Source organism: Rattus norvegicus, chromosome 14 (assembly GCF_036323735.1).
Source record: "Rattus norvegicus strain BN/NHsdMcwi chromosome 14, GRCr8, whole genome shotgun sequence".
NCBI classification, from domain to species: Eukaryota; Metazoa; Chordata; class Mammalia; order Rodentia; family Muridae; genus Rattus; species Rattus norvegicus.
This window is the reverse complement of record NC_086032.1, coordinates 68,622,561-68,636,357: the sequence shown is the minus strand read 5'-3', so window position 1 is coordinate 68,636,357 and position 13,797 is coordinate 68,622,561. Positions and strand designations below refer to the sequence as shown.

General features: G+C 39.0%; 1 long non-coding RNA gene across 2 annotated transcripts in view; it reads left to right on the top strand.

Moving 5' to 3' along the window:
- Nucleotides 1-11,818, top strand: part of LOC108352762 (uncharacterized) — a 127,925-nt gene extending 116,107 nt beyond the window's left edge. For both annotated transcript variants that reach the window (XR_010057528.1, XR_005493283.2), the window contains 2 exons: nt 9,476-9,993; nt 11,551-11,818. This is a non-coding gene — a long non-coding RNA (uncharacterized LOC108352762). The remainder of the gene's footprint in view (nt 1-9,475; nt 9,994-11,550) is intronic.
- Nucleotides 11,819-13,797: the final 1,979 nt, after the last annotated feature.

Here is a 13,797-nt window from a genome sequence, read left to right as displayed (position 1 = left end):
AACACAAGAAGGGAAATTACACCCTACAAAAAGCAAGAAAGTAATCTTCTTGTAACAAAACCAAAAGAAGAGAGCCACAAAAATATAATTCCACTTTAACAACAAAAATAACAGCAAACAATATTGATTATTCCTTAATATCTCTTAGCATCAATGGACTCAATTCCCCAATAAAAAGACATAGACTAAAAAGACTAGATATGGAAAGAAGACCCAGCATTTTGCTGTATACAGGAAACACACCTCAGTGGAAAAAGAGAGACACTACCCAAGAGTATTAAGCAGGAAAACAATTTTTCAAGAGAATGATCCCAAGAAACAAGCTGGAGTAGCCTTCCTAATATCAAATAAAATCAAATTTTAACCAAAAGTTGTCACAAAAGATATGGAAGGACACTTCATGTTCATCAAAGGAAAAGTCCACCATGATGAACTCTCAATCCTGTGTATCTATGCTCCAAATGCAAGGGCACCCATATTCATTAAAGAAACCTTACTAAAGCTCAAAGCACACATTGCACCTCACACAACAATAGTGGGAGACTTCAACACCCCACTCTCATCAATGGACAGATCATGGAAATAGAAACTAAACAGAGAAACTAACAGAATTTATGAACCAAATGGATTTAACAGATATTTATAGAACATTTCATCCTAAAATAAAAGAATATTCCTTCTTCTCAGCATGCCATGGTAACTTCTCCAAAATTGATCATATAATTGGTCACAAAACAGTCTTCAACAGATACAAGAAGATTGAAATAATCCCATGCATTCTATCAGATAATCATGAACTAATGCTGGCCTTTAATAACAACAAAAACAACAGAAAGCCCACATAAACATGAAAGTTTTACAACTCTCTACTCAATGATAACTTGGTCAAGGAAGAAATAAAGAAAGAAATTAAAGACTTTTTAGAATTTAATGAAAATAAAAATACTTTGGTGTGACTCTAACCAAGCAAGTGAAAGATTTGTATGACAAGAACTTCAAGTCTCTGAGGAAAGAAATTAAAGATCTCAGAAGATGGAAGAATCTTCTATGCTACTGGATTGGAGGATTAATACTATAAAAATTGCCATCTTGCCAAAATCAATCTACAGATTCAATGCAATCGCTATCAAAATTCCAACTCAACTCTTTATAGAGTTAGAATGAGCAATTTGCAAATTCATGTGGAATAACAAAAACACCAGGATAGTGAAAACTACCCAACTTCAAAGAACTTCTGGGGTAATCACCTTCCCTAACCTCAAGCAGTATTACAGAGCAATAGTGATAAAAAAAACAAAAACAAACAAACAAACAAACAAACAAAAAAAGAACCCTGCATGGTATTGGTACAGAGACAGAGAGGTGGATCAAGGGAATAGAATTGAAGACCCAGAAATGAACACACGCACCTTTGGTCACTTGATCTTTGACAAAGGAGCTAAACTGTCCAGTGGAATAAAAGATAGCATTTTCAACAAATGCTGCTGGATCAACTAGAGGTCAGCTTGTAGAAGAGTCCAAATAGATCCATTTTTATAGCTGTGTACAAAGGTATCCCAGTAGATAAAAGACCTCCATGTAAAACCAGATGCACTCAAACTAAAGAAAAAGTGGGGAAGAGCCTCGAACACATGGGCACTGGGGAAAATTTCCTGAACAGAACATCAATGGCTTATACTCTAAGATTAAGTATCCGTAAATGCGTCTTCATAAAATTGCAAAGCTTCTGTAAGGCAAAGGACACTGTCAATAGGAGAAAGTGTCAACCAACAGATTGGGGAAAGATCTTTACCAATCCTACCCCCAATAAAGGGTGAATATCCAATATATACAAAGAACTCAAGAAGTTATACTCCAGAGAATCAAATTAACTCATTAAAAAATGGGTACAGAACTAAACAAAGAATTCTCAACTGAGGAATATCAAATGGCTGAGAAGTACCTAAAGAAATGCTCGACTACTTTAGTCATCAGGGAAATGCAAATCAAAACAGCCCTGAGATTCCACCTCACATCAGTTAGAATGGCTGAGATAAAAAACTCAGGTGACAACAGATGCTGGTGAGGATGTGGAGAAAGAGGAACACTCCTCTATTGTTGGTGGGATTGCAAGCTGGTACAACCACTCTGGAAATCAGTCTGCAGTTTCCTCAGACAATTGGACATAGAACTACCTGAGGATCTAGCTATATCATTCCTGGGCATATACCCAAAAGATGCTCCAATGTATAACAAGGACACATGCTCTACTATGTTCATAGCAGTCTTATTTATAATAGCCAGAAGCTGGAAAGAACCCAGATGTCCTTCAACAGAGGAATGGATACAGAAAATGTGCTTTATTTACAAAATGGACTACTACTCAGCTATCAAAAACAAACACTTCATGAAATTCATAGGTAAGTGGATGGAATTAGAAAATATCCTGAGTGAGGTAACTCGATCACAAAAAAAACATACATGGTATGCATTCACTGATAAGTCGATATTAGCCCAAAAGTTCAGATTACTCAAGGTACAATCCATAGACCACATGAAGCTCAAGAGGAAAGATCACCAAAGTGCAGATGTTTCCGTCCTTCTTAGAAGACGGAACAAAATATTCATAGAAGTAATGGAAACAAAGTTTGTAGCAGAGACTGAAGGAATGGCCATTCAGAGCCTGCCCCACCTGGAGATCCAGCCTATATATATACAGCCTCCCAACCCAGACAACATTGTTGATGCCAATAAGTACATGCTGACAGGATCCTGATATAGCTGTCTCCTGAGAGGCTCTGCCAGAGCATGACAAATACAGAGGCAAATGCTAACAGCAAACCACTGACCTGAGAACAGGTTCCTTGTTGGAGGAATTGTAGAAAGGATTAAAGGAGCTGAGGGGTTTGCGACACTGTAAGCACAACAATACCAACCAACCAGAGCTCCCAGGGACTAAACCAACATCCAAAGAGTACACATAGACAGACCCATAGCTCCAGCTACATATATAGCAGAAGATGGCCTTGTTGTGCACCAATGGAAGGAGAAGCCTTTAGTCCTGCCAATGCTGGACTCCTCCAGTGCAGGAGAATGTCAGGGCAGGTAGGTGGGAAGGGGTGGGTAGTTGGGTGGGGGAACACTCTCATAGAAGAAGGGGGAAGAGGGATGGGATGGGGGTTCATGGAAGGGAAACCAGGAAACGGGATAACATTTGAAATGTAAATAAAAAATATCCAAAAAAGGAGAAATTAACTAAAAAATGATTATAACATGAATGACTACAGAGGACCTTTCCCATGACTATTGGATATAATTTTTTTCTGTAGAACTAAAATCAGTTTGGGGAGATGGAAATTATAAAATAGAAGCTGAATGACTTTACACATACCCCTAGGAAGAGTAAATAGGAGTTAAACTGTACATCACTAGAAAGTGTGTGCAGTGGGAAATTCCCTGGAATCTGTAAAAGTTACCTAGCAAAGGCTCCTTGTAATGGGCAATATGAAGCCTGAACTAGCCACCTTCTATAATTAGGTAAGGCTCCTACCAATGGGACCTGGTACATCAACCCAGCCACATAACCTTCTACCTACAACAATCTGCCCTGCCTGCAAGGCATGCTGGAGCAATGATGGAACAGAATTTGTTGGATTGGCCAATCCACGACTGATTCAAAGAGGAAGCCTGTGCCTGACACTGCCTGGAAAGTCAGGAACCAGAGGCAGAAGAGCTCAGAGATCCAGGATAGAACTAATCCTACTGATAGGCTGCTGTAGTCATAGAGCAGTGCCTAGTCCAATTGTCATCAGAGGGGTGTCACAGAGCAACCAATGGGAACAGATAAAGAGACCCACAGCCAAACAGTATGTGGAAACAGGGGAACCCTATAGAAGAGGGGGAAGGAGGATTGTAGGAGACCAAAAGCATCACAAAAAACACTGATTGGGGGTTGGATAGGGGAGGGGAATACCCTTATAGAAGAAGGGGAGGGGAAGGGGATAAGGCGCTTACGGACAGGAAACCAGGAAAGGGAATAACATTTGAAGTGTAAATAAAGAAATATCCAATAAAAAAGAATAATAATATAAAGTTAAAAAAATAATGATTTTAACTTTGTAATAAATAGTAGTGGCTAATATGTACATCCAAATCACATAATGAAAACTCATGAAATATATTACAGAATATACCAGGAAAAGACAATATAAAAATAATATAAGCAAGTGTTTTTCCTCCTATACATTGCATTAACAAAGACATTAGAGGAATGTTACATTTTTAAAAGTTTTATTGCTCTAGAAAAATTATTTGTATTGGTCAATGAATAAAATTTAATATAGTCTACTTTAAATATCTAAATATATTGTGTATTGCTCTTTCTGTGGTTTTCATCTGTTATATATTTTCCTTTCTGACTATTCAATTTGCTTTTACAGCTTTTCCTATTCTACAAAATATTTGAGCCCTTCATTCATCTACCATGGTTTGTTTATAGCTCAACTAAATATCCATTTGAACTCAGATGTCTTTCAATGTACAGTTTCTAAGATGTATGTTTCCCTTGCTATAATTCCCACTCATCCCTTCTGGATTGCAGTATGTCACAGGGTTAAACACAGCCAGACACTCACCTTAGATCATGATATTTTTAGTTTATAAATATGGTGACATGGGAAGGAGCACAGCATACTGTATAGTACCTCTGGTAGCAAATAAATAACCATGTTTATGCTACTGTTTACTAATGTTAAGACTTGTCTTCTCTCTGAGATAAGCTGATGTGAAGGGATTCATGCAGGTTTTACAGGATGACATACAGTGTTTGCCATCAAGACTTTGGCATCAACACTCTTAATCTTCTTTACTTTCCTTTGCACAACAGAAGTTCAACTTTAATTTTCCAACAGTGACTTGTTTTTCTTTTAGATATCTGATTTTGATCATATTTATCATTATGTTTATGTTGATATATAAAATATATTCATTCATAAAGCCAGTGTTGATGTTAATAAGGATTCTATTAATTCACAGTTTTCCACACAAGTTTTATATGCAAAGGTAGACACACTTAGGAAAGAATTACCCTTTAACTATGCATATTTTTTTTTATTAACTTGAGTATTTCTTATATACATTTCAAGTGTTATTCCCTTTCCCGGTTTCCGGGCAAACATCCCCCTCCCCCCTCCCCTTCCTTATGGGTGTTCCCCTCCCAACCCTCCCCCCATTGCCGCCCTCCCCCCATAGACTAGTTCACTGGGGGTTCAGTCTTAGCAGGACCCAGGGCTTCCCCTTCCACTGGTGCTCTTACTAGGATATTCATTGATACCTATGGGGTCAGAGTCCAGGGTCAGTCCATGTATAGTCTTTAGGTAGTGGCTTAGTCCCTGGAAGCTCTGGTTCCTTGACATTGTTGTACTTTTGGGGTCTCGAGCCCCTTCAAGCTCTTCCAGTTCCTTCTCTGATTCCTTCAATAGGGGACCTATTCTCAGTTCAGTGGTTTGCTGCTGGCATTCGCCTCTGTATTTGCTGTATTCTGGCTGTGTCTCTCAGGAGCGATCTACATCCGGCTCCTGTCGGTCTGCACTTCTTTGCTTCATCCATCTTGTCTAATTGGGTGGCTGTATATGTATGGGCCACATGTGGGGCAGGCTCTGAATGGGTGTTCCTTCAGTCTCTGTTTTAATCTTTGCCTCTCCCTTCCCAGCCAAGGGTATTCTTTTTCCTCATTTAAAGAAGGAGTGAAGCATTCACATTTTGATCATCCGTCTTGAGTTTCGTTTGTTCTAGGGATCTAGGGTAATTCAAGCATTTGGGCTAATAGCCACTTATCAATGAGTGCATACCATGTATGTCTTTCTGTGATTGGGTTAGCTCACTCAGGATGATATTTTCCAGTTCCAACCACTTGCCTACGAATTTCATAAACTCGTTGTTTTTGATAGCTGAGTAATATTCCATTGTGTAGATGTACCACATTTTCTGTATCCATTCCTCTGTTGAAGGGCATCTGGGTTCTTTCCATTTTCTGGCTATTATAAATAAGGCTGCAATGAACATAGTGGAGCACGTGTCTCTTTTATATGTTGAGGCATCTTTTGGGTATATGCCCAAGAGAGGTATAGCTGGATCCTCAGGCAGTTCAATGTCCAATTTTCTGAGGAACCTCCAGACTGATTTCCAGAATGGTTTTACCAGTCTGCAATCCCACCAACAATGGAGGAGTGTTCCTCTTTCTCCACATCCTCGCCAGCATCTGCTGTCACCTGAGTTTTTGATCTTAGCCAATCGCACTGGTGTGAGGTGAAATCTCAGGGTTGTTTTGATTTGCATTTCCCTTATGACTAAAGATGTTGAACATTTCTTTAGGTGTTTCTCAGCCATTCGGCATTCCTCAGCTGTGAATTCTTTGTTTAGCTCTGAACCCCATTTTTTAATAGGGTTATTTGTTTCCCTGCGGTCTAACTTCTTGAGTTCTTTGTATATTTTGGATATAAGGCCTCTATCTGTTGTAGGATTAGTAAAGATCTTTTCCCAATCTGTTGGTTGCCGTTTTGTCCTAACCACAGTGTCCTTTGCCTTACAGAAGCTTTGCAGTTTTATGAGATCCCATTTGTCGATTCTTGATCTTAGAGCGTAAGCCATTGGTGTTTTGTTCAGGAAATTTTTTCCAGTGCCCATGTGTTCCAGATGTTTCCCTAGTTTTTCTTCTATTAGTTTGAGTGTGTCTGGTTTGATGTGGAGGTCCTTGATCCACTTGGACTTAAGCTTTGTACAGGGTGATAAGCATGGATCTATCTGCATTCTTCTACATGTTGCCCTCCAGTTGAACCAGCACCATTTGCTGAAAATGCTATCTTTTTTCCATTGGATGGTTTTGGCTCCTTTGTCAAAAATCAAGTGACCATAGGTGTGTGGGTTCATTTCTGGGTCTTCAATTCTATTCCATTGGTCTATCTGTCTGTCTCTGTACCAATACCATGCAGTTTTTATCACTATTGCTCTGTAATACTGCTTGAGTTCAGGGATAGTGATTCCCCCTGAAGTCCTTTTATTGTTGAGGATAGCTTTAGCTATCCTGGGTTTTTTGTTATTCCAGATGAATTTGCAAATTGTTCTGTCTAACTCTTTGAAGAATTGGATTGGTATTTTGATGGGGATTGCATTGAATCTGTAGATTGCTTTTGGTAAAATGGCCATTTTTACTATATTAATCCTGCCAATCCATGAGCATGGGAGATCTTTCCATCTTCTGAGGTCTTCTTCAATTTCTTTCCTCAGTGTCTTGAAGTTCTTATTGTACAGATCTTTTACTTGCTTGGTTAAAGTCACACCGAGGTACTTTATATTATTTGGGTCTATTATGAAGGGTGTCGTTTCCCTAATTTCTTTCTCGGCTTGTTTCTCCTTTGTATAGAGGAAGGCAACTGATTTATTTGAGTTAATTTTATACCCAGCCACTTTGCTGAAGTTGTTTATCAGCTTTAGTAGTTCTCTGGTGGAACTTTTGGGATCACTTAAATATACTATCATGTCATCTGCAAATAGTGATATTTTGACCTCTTCTTTTCCGATCTGTATCCCTTTGATCTCCTTTTGTTGTCTGATTGCTCTGGCTAGAACTTCATGAACTATATTGAATAAGTAGGGAGAGAGTGGGCAGCCTTGTCTAGTCCCTGATTTAGTGGGAAGACCTGTGCCGCCCCTTCCGGGAGCTTCAGTGCACCAGGGTTCCAGATGGTCTTTGGCTTTTTCCTCTGGTGTCCGAGATGTGTGTGCAGGGAGCAGTCTCTTCTGGTTTCCCAGGCTTGTCTGCCTCTCTGAAGGTTTAGCTCTCCCTCCCACGGGATTTGGGTGCAGAGAACTGTTTATCCGGTCTGTTTCTTTCAGGTTCCGGCGGTGTCTCAGGCAGGTGTCCTGCCGCTCCTGGGCCCTCCCCCACGGGAGCCCAGAGGCCTTATACAGTTTCCTCTTGGGCCAGGGATGTGGGCAGGGGTGAGCAGTGTTGGTGGTCTCTTCAGGTCTGCAGCCTCAGGAGTGCCCACCTGACCAGGCGGTTGGGTCTCTCTCTCACCGGGTCTGGGAGCAGAGAGCTGCTGCGGGCCGGGCTAACTATGCATATTTTAAGCTATTCTTTTATCAATAAATGTTTAGAAAGGGGCAGATTACGTCTCATAAGAAGACGTTTTGAGGTTGGGCTCTTCTAGCCCTCAAGGAGATTAGTAGCTAAGAGCCTGAGAGAGGTGGACTTGACAGATGCATAGTGAAGCGTACAGCAAGGTGCATGCAGGTGACCAGTGTGTTTAGACTTACAGCCTCAGGGAACTTTCTCCTGTCTTTTAATCACTTTGTACACCTCTTTGTCTGACTTCTACTTCAAAAAATCACCAGTAAAACTCCTGTCACTTAAACGCTTTGACCTGGCAATGCTTCGAGTAAAGGAAATAGACAGATACTTTATTTATGGACACAGCCAGGCAGTTGCCCATTTGAATTCCCAGTGGTTATGACAGCATGCACAAGATTTATACAAGATCAAACCAAACAAAATAATACCATGGAGGGTAGAGGCGCTGTGAGGTCCTTGTTCCATTGCCAGGAATGGAAGGAGGATGGTCTTGGGAAGTTGGGAGGTTAAAGGGATTAGAAGATACCCCATTCAGATAAGACATATTTTGTATCCACACAAAGGCCAATGGGTAAAATAATGCTGGTAGACATTCAGGCATATTCCTACATGTGCCAGCACATATGGGTCACACACAGGTATCCATAGGCACATACTCAGAGATCAAGGCACAGGCCATGTGGGGTTGGCACATAGGCTTATAAGAAGATGTACACATTGGCTGGTAAAGGTGAAGCTAAGGATGAAGATCCGGCCTCTGACCCTAAGGTCGTGTTTATAAAGAACCATCCAAATGTGATGCTTGTGTTGTGTAGCGAATGACATCAGTATTTACTTTGTGCTGACTCACTTTGGAGATCCATGTCAGTGCCATGTTGTCTGACCCTTATAGCTAACTGTTTTCAACAACTGGGGAGCTATTGGCAATCTACAGTTGCTGGAAGAGTGAAAGGGAGGGGTTTTTGTTGTTGTTGTTGTTGTTGTTTGTTTGTTTTGTCTTGTTTTTTTCAATATATAGTTTCTAGTAGTTTACCCACATTCCAGGTTATGGGCCCCACATCCAAGAGTATACAGACAGCACACACACTTGACTCAGTAGATTATTAGCAATAATATCAACAACATAAAGGGAGAATGTGGCATTGGATGGGCAGGGAGTTAGGGGGATATAGGGGATTAATGAAGGAGTTGAGATGACCATGGTATAAAAAATACACTATATGGCATTCTCAAAGAATTAATAAAAATATTTTGAAAGTGAATTAAGGAACTGGTATTAAAGATTGTGATTTGGATGTAAAACTGTTTGCCTTCTGAATCTTCTAATTTTTTTCAAATTTTATTTAATCATTTTTTACACTCCAGATTTTATTCCTCTCCCAGTCTACCCTCTGACTATTCCACATCCCATACCTCCTCCCTCCATCTCCACAAGGATGTCTTCCCACCCACTCCACCAGACCTCTGCACTCCCTGGGGCCTCCAGTCAAAACTCTGAAGCATAATTGTTCCTGTCTGAAAGAACTGCAAGGACGACAGTGGAGAAGAGCCTGAGGGAAGGGAGGTCCAGCAACAGGCCCAAAGTTGGATCTAGCCCAAGGTCTCACACTATTACTGAGTGTCAAAGAAAAGGGTCCTGCCATGATTGCTCTCCAAAAGGTCCAACAAGCAGCTCAAAGAGTCAGATGCAGATATGTGCACCCAACCGAAGGACAGAAGCTGCTGACCCCTGTGGTTGAATTAGGGGAAAGCTGGAAGAAGCTGAGGAGGAGGGTGACCCTGTAGGAGGACCAGCAGTCTCAATTAACCTGAACCCTGAGATCTCTCAGACACTGCATCACCAACCAGACAGCATACACCAGCTGAATCTTCTATTTAATAAGGTAACAAACCCTCCGGTTTTATATCTAAAAAAGTCTCTTGTATAAGAAAAAATTATTCAATGGCAAAATGTCTCCCTGTGCTTGCTTGCTCTCTTTCTTTCTGTCTGCGCAGTTTTAGACCATTTTTTTTCTTTTGTTATAACAGAATCTGGTTATTTAGCCCAGCTTGGTCTAAATCTCAAACACTTCCTGCTTAAGCCTCCTCAATGCTAATACTACAGGCATTTACTACCATGGCCAACTTGAGAGTTAATTTTTTAAACAAATAGTCATCCTACACAAACTATAATTTTATAATTTTTAATTTTTAAAACTAGATCTTCTTCATTTAATTTTAATTTTTTTATAGATCAGTGTGGATTGCAGAGGATTTTATTGTCTTTATTGATTTTGTAACGTTTTAATGCAACCCAAAGCCTGAACATTTCCTGACATAATTATGGTGATATACATTAGTTATCACAGATGAGTTTAAACACTTGGATTGAGAAGCATATATTGTACAGTATGTATTTATCAGCCACAGAATCATATTTGCATCATTAAAATGAAAGAGATACAATATGTTGATTTGAGTCATTCTAAGCCACAGGTAAATAAGCTTAGCCCCCTTTTAAACACTCAATTTGCTGCTTTAAAAATGAGTAAAGCTATTTCATGCTGTCTCGGTGAAACTAATTTTTCAACCAAATACCTTAAATTTCCATTTTCCATGTCTTTCATTTATCACCATTACTTAACATTTGTGACCAGGGCTGTAAGCCTATTTCACTTCATCTCTTGATTTGATTCAGCCTGTTTTCCACACTTCACTGAATTATTTACTATTTTCAGATTTTTTTTGGATATTTTATGTATTTACATTTCAAATCTTATCCCCTTTCCCAGTTTCCCCTCTGGAACAGGCCTATCTCATCCACCCTCCTCCCATTCTATGAGAGTGCTCCCCCTCCCATCCACAGAGGAATCAAGACTTCACAGGACCAAGGCCCTCTCCTCCCCTTGATGTCCAACAAGGCCATTCTCTGTTACAAATGCTGATAGAGCCATGGGTTCCACCGTGTGTACTCTGTGGTTGGTGGTTTAGTCCCTGCGAACTCTGGAGGATCTGGTTGGTTGATATTGTTGTTCTTCCTGTGGGGTTGCAAACCCCTTTTTATATCTGGCTCTAGGCTTCAATTTTATAGTCATTATATTGGCACTGCTTAATTTATTTCAGGATGTGTTCTACCTTGCCAAAAATATATTTCTCAAATAAAATTACAGTTTCCAGAAATATTTCATTAGGTGAATCCCATTCTTCATTAACAGTAGAAAAAAAGTCCATAAGGTAGGTGAGTTATCGTGATAAGATTTCTGTTTAAGTCCCTTAGAGGCAAGAAAATCAGTGCAAACGTAAACTGTGAGCTTCAGTAATCCTAGTAAATTATTAAATTGTCATGAAGGTTGAGGTCTTAGAGTCCTCCTGTCCTTTAAGTCTTGTGTCTTAGTTTATCAGAAAAGGTGTTGTTGTTTTTTTTTAACTAGTCCTTTTTGTCTTTTATTCTTCCTCTTCAGGAAACAGTATCTTGTCACAGAATTTAGTCAAATACTTTGTGCTATGTTGGACAGAGATCTCCTGAGCAGCAAGCTGTCTGAAGGATTCAGGACTCATTCTGGCAAAATTGATGTTTGCGAAGAACTAAGAACATTGAGGTTATTTGGACATGGTCCCATGTCGACCTAAATTTTATTTCCTGGCCACCTTGTTCACTTGAGTTAACTATGATTCATGTCAGATATGATTTGTAATTTTCATTCAGTCTTACCAATGTTTCAAGTGTCAGTTCGTGAGTAATCTGTATTTGTCCTAGATTTGATACATTAGGTCACTGTAAAATTTTTATTCTAGGATCTGAAAAAATAATCAATTTCCAAGGTATAAAGGATATAGTGGAGGCTAGGAAGAGCTTCAGTCTGAGAGGAAAAGGGGTAAATAATATCCACAGAGCTTTAAAAGTGTTAAATGTGTTTGCTTATATGTGAAACAATTTTAAATTAATATTTTAATTATTCAATTTCTCTTTTAATTGTTGTTAGGATAGAATTTAAAGTTCAAATGCATATATTATAAAATTCCACTCTGTCCCATGAAGAGCTTCTGGGTATTGGTTTACTGACTTCATGTTCAGGATGGTGTTTTCTCTTTACTTTGTGTAACAGCTATTAATCAGGAGTCAATGGTATCTGGAGTCAGGTTTTCTGAGTCTGGTTGTTAGCTCTCCAGATTCTTGGAGGGATATCTGTTTCTTTCTACCTTTGCTTCATTTAGCCCATTTATAATAATCAAACCTCCTGTCTCTTTCAGAGATCTTAAATTGTTTTGGATTTGTTAGCAGCTTGGAGACTGGCCTGGCATGACAGTAAAGTGAATTAGACTGAAGAAACATTGGCAGGAGTCTTTAGGATCCTGCACAAGAAACATCGAGTAGCTAGTAATGGGTTACTACCATTGTCACTTTAGTCTGACGTCCTACAGCTGAGGTTGTTTATGCCTGAAAATTACATTGAAATCCTATACTCTAAACTGAAAGATAATATTTTCAAACCTAAACAGGTCTTTTACCCTGCCATTCTATAGTTCAAGGGCATCTGCTGTATAATTTTGTTTAAGAGTCTACAGATCCTTCCTTCAAAACAACCTTCAAGAGGATAATCAATGATTCTAATAACCCCCTGCTCTATAAAAATGTAAGACACTTCAGACAGATTGCATTAGCTTAGCAAAGAAGAGATTAAAGGTGGGAATTCTTACTTTTTATTAGAAACTCAAGAAAAAGATTGTATACACTGGTTTAAAATACCCCATTTATTTTCACCATGCTGGATTTATTATCTAAGACTTTTCAAATATTTAAGAAGAGTATTTGGAATTGGATATCAAGCACTTAGACCGGCAATTTTAATATTAATATTTATCTTTGTTGAAAGCTATATTTGTATATAACAAACTTTATAGAGATTAAAATGACTTATCATGTCTTTTAGGACCTACGCTATGTAACCAAGCCAAGAGAACATTAAGCAGGTCTGTGAGTGCCAAAGGGATCTGTGACTCAATGAAAATGCTTCTGTTATCTCTAGCACTGGGCTCCTCGTGTGACTTAAAGTACTGAAGTTAATGCTGATATAAATGAAAGCCCTGACACACACATAAATGCAACAGAACAGACATTCCCAGGATAGACCCACAGAAATATGATCATTTGATTGTTGATAAAACTAAAAACATCTATGGAAAAGAGAAAAAATTCTTTTTTAAAATTATGTAGAATCAATTGTTCATTCATAGGCAGAAACAGCACAGAAAAGTCACTCACCTCATACTCACTATATATCGACATGGATCCTAATCTAAATATACAAATCCAATAGTTTTAGAAGAAGACGTAAGAGAAAAATCTTATCTGGCCGAGGGTTAGCTAAGTTTTCGCTTTATGAGACTAAATCTATAAAACAATAGATATCCTATTTGAATTTCATCCAAATTAAAAACTCTCAGAGACTACACAGAGGTGGGCTGTAAATCTAGTATCAACAGTTGGGAGGCTGAAGCAGGGGATTGTGAGTTTAAGGCCCGATTGTATACTGCATAATGAGCTCCTATATTCACAGCAAACAAAACAACAGCAAAAACAAAAGAGAAATAAAATAAAAAGAAACTATATGCTAAAACAGATTTGTAGTCTCATAACCCACCAAAACCTTACAACCAGAATATGTGAAGAACTCATAACATTTAACAATAAAGATGAAATGTGGGGA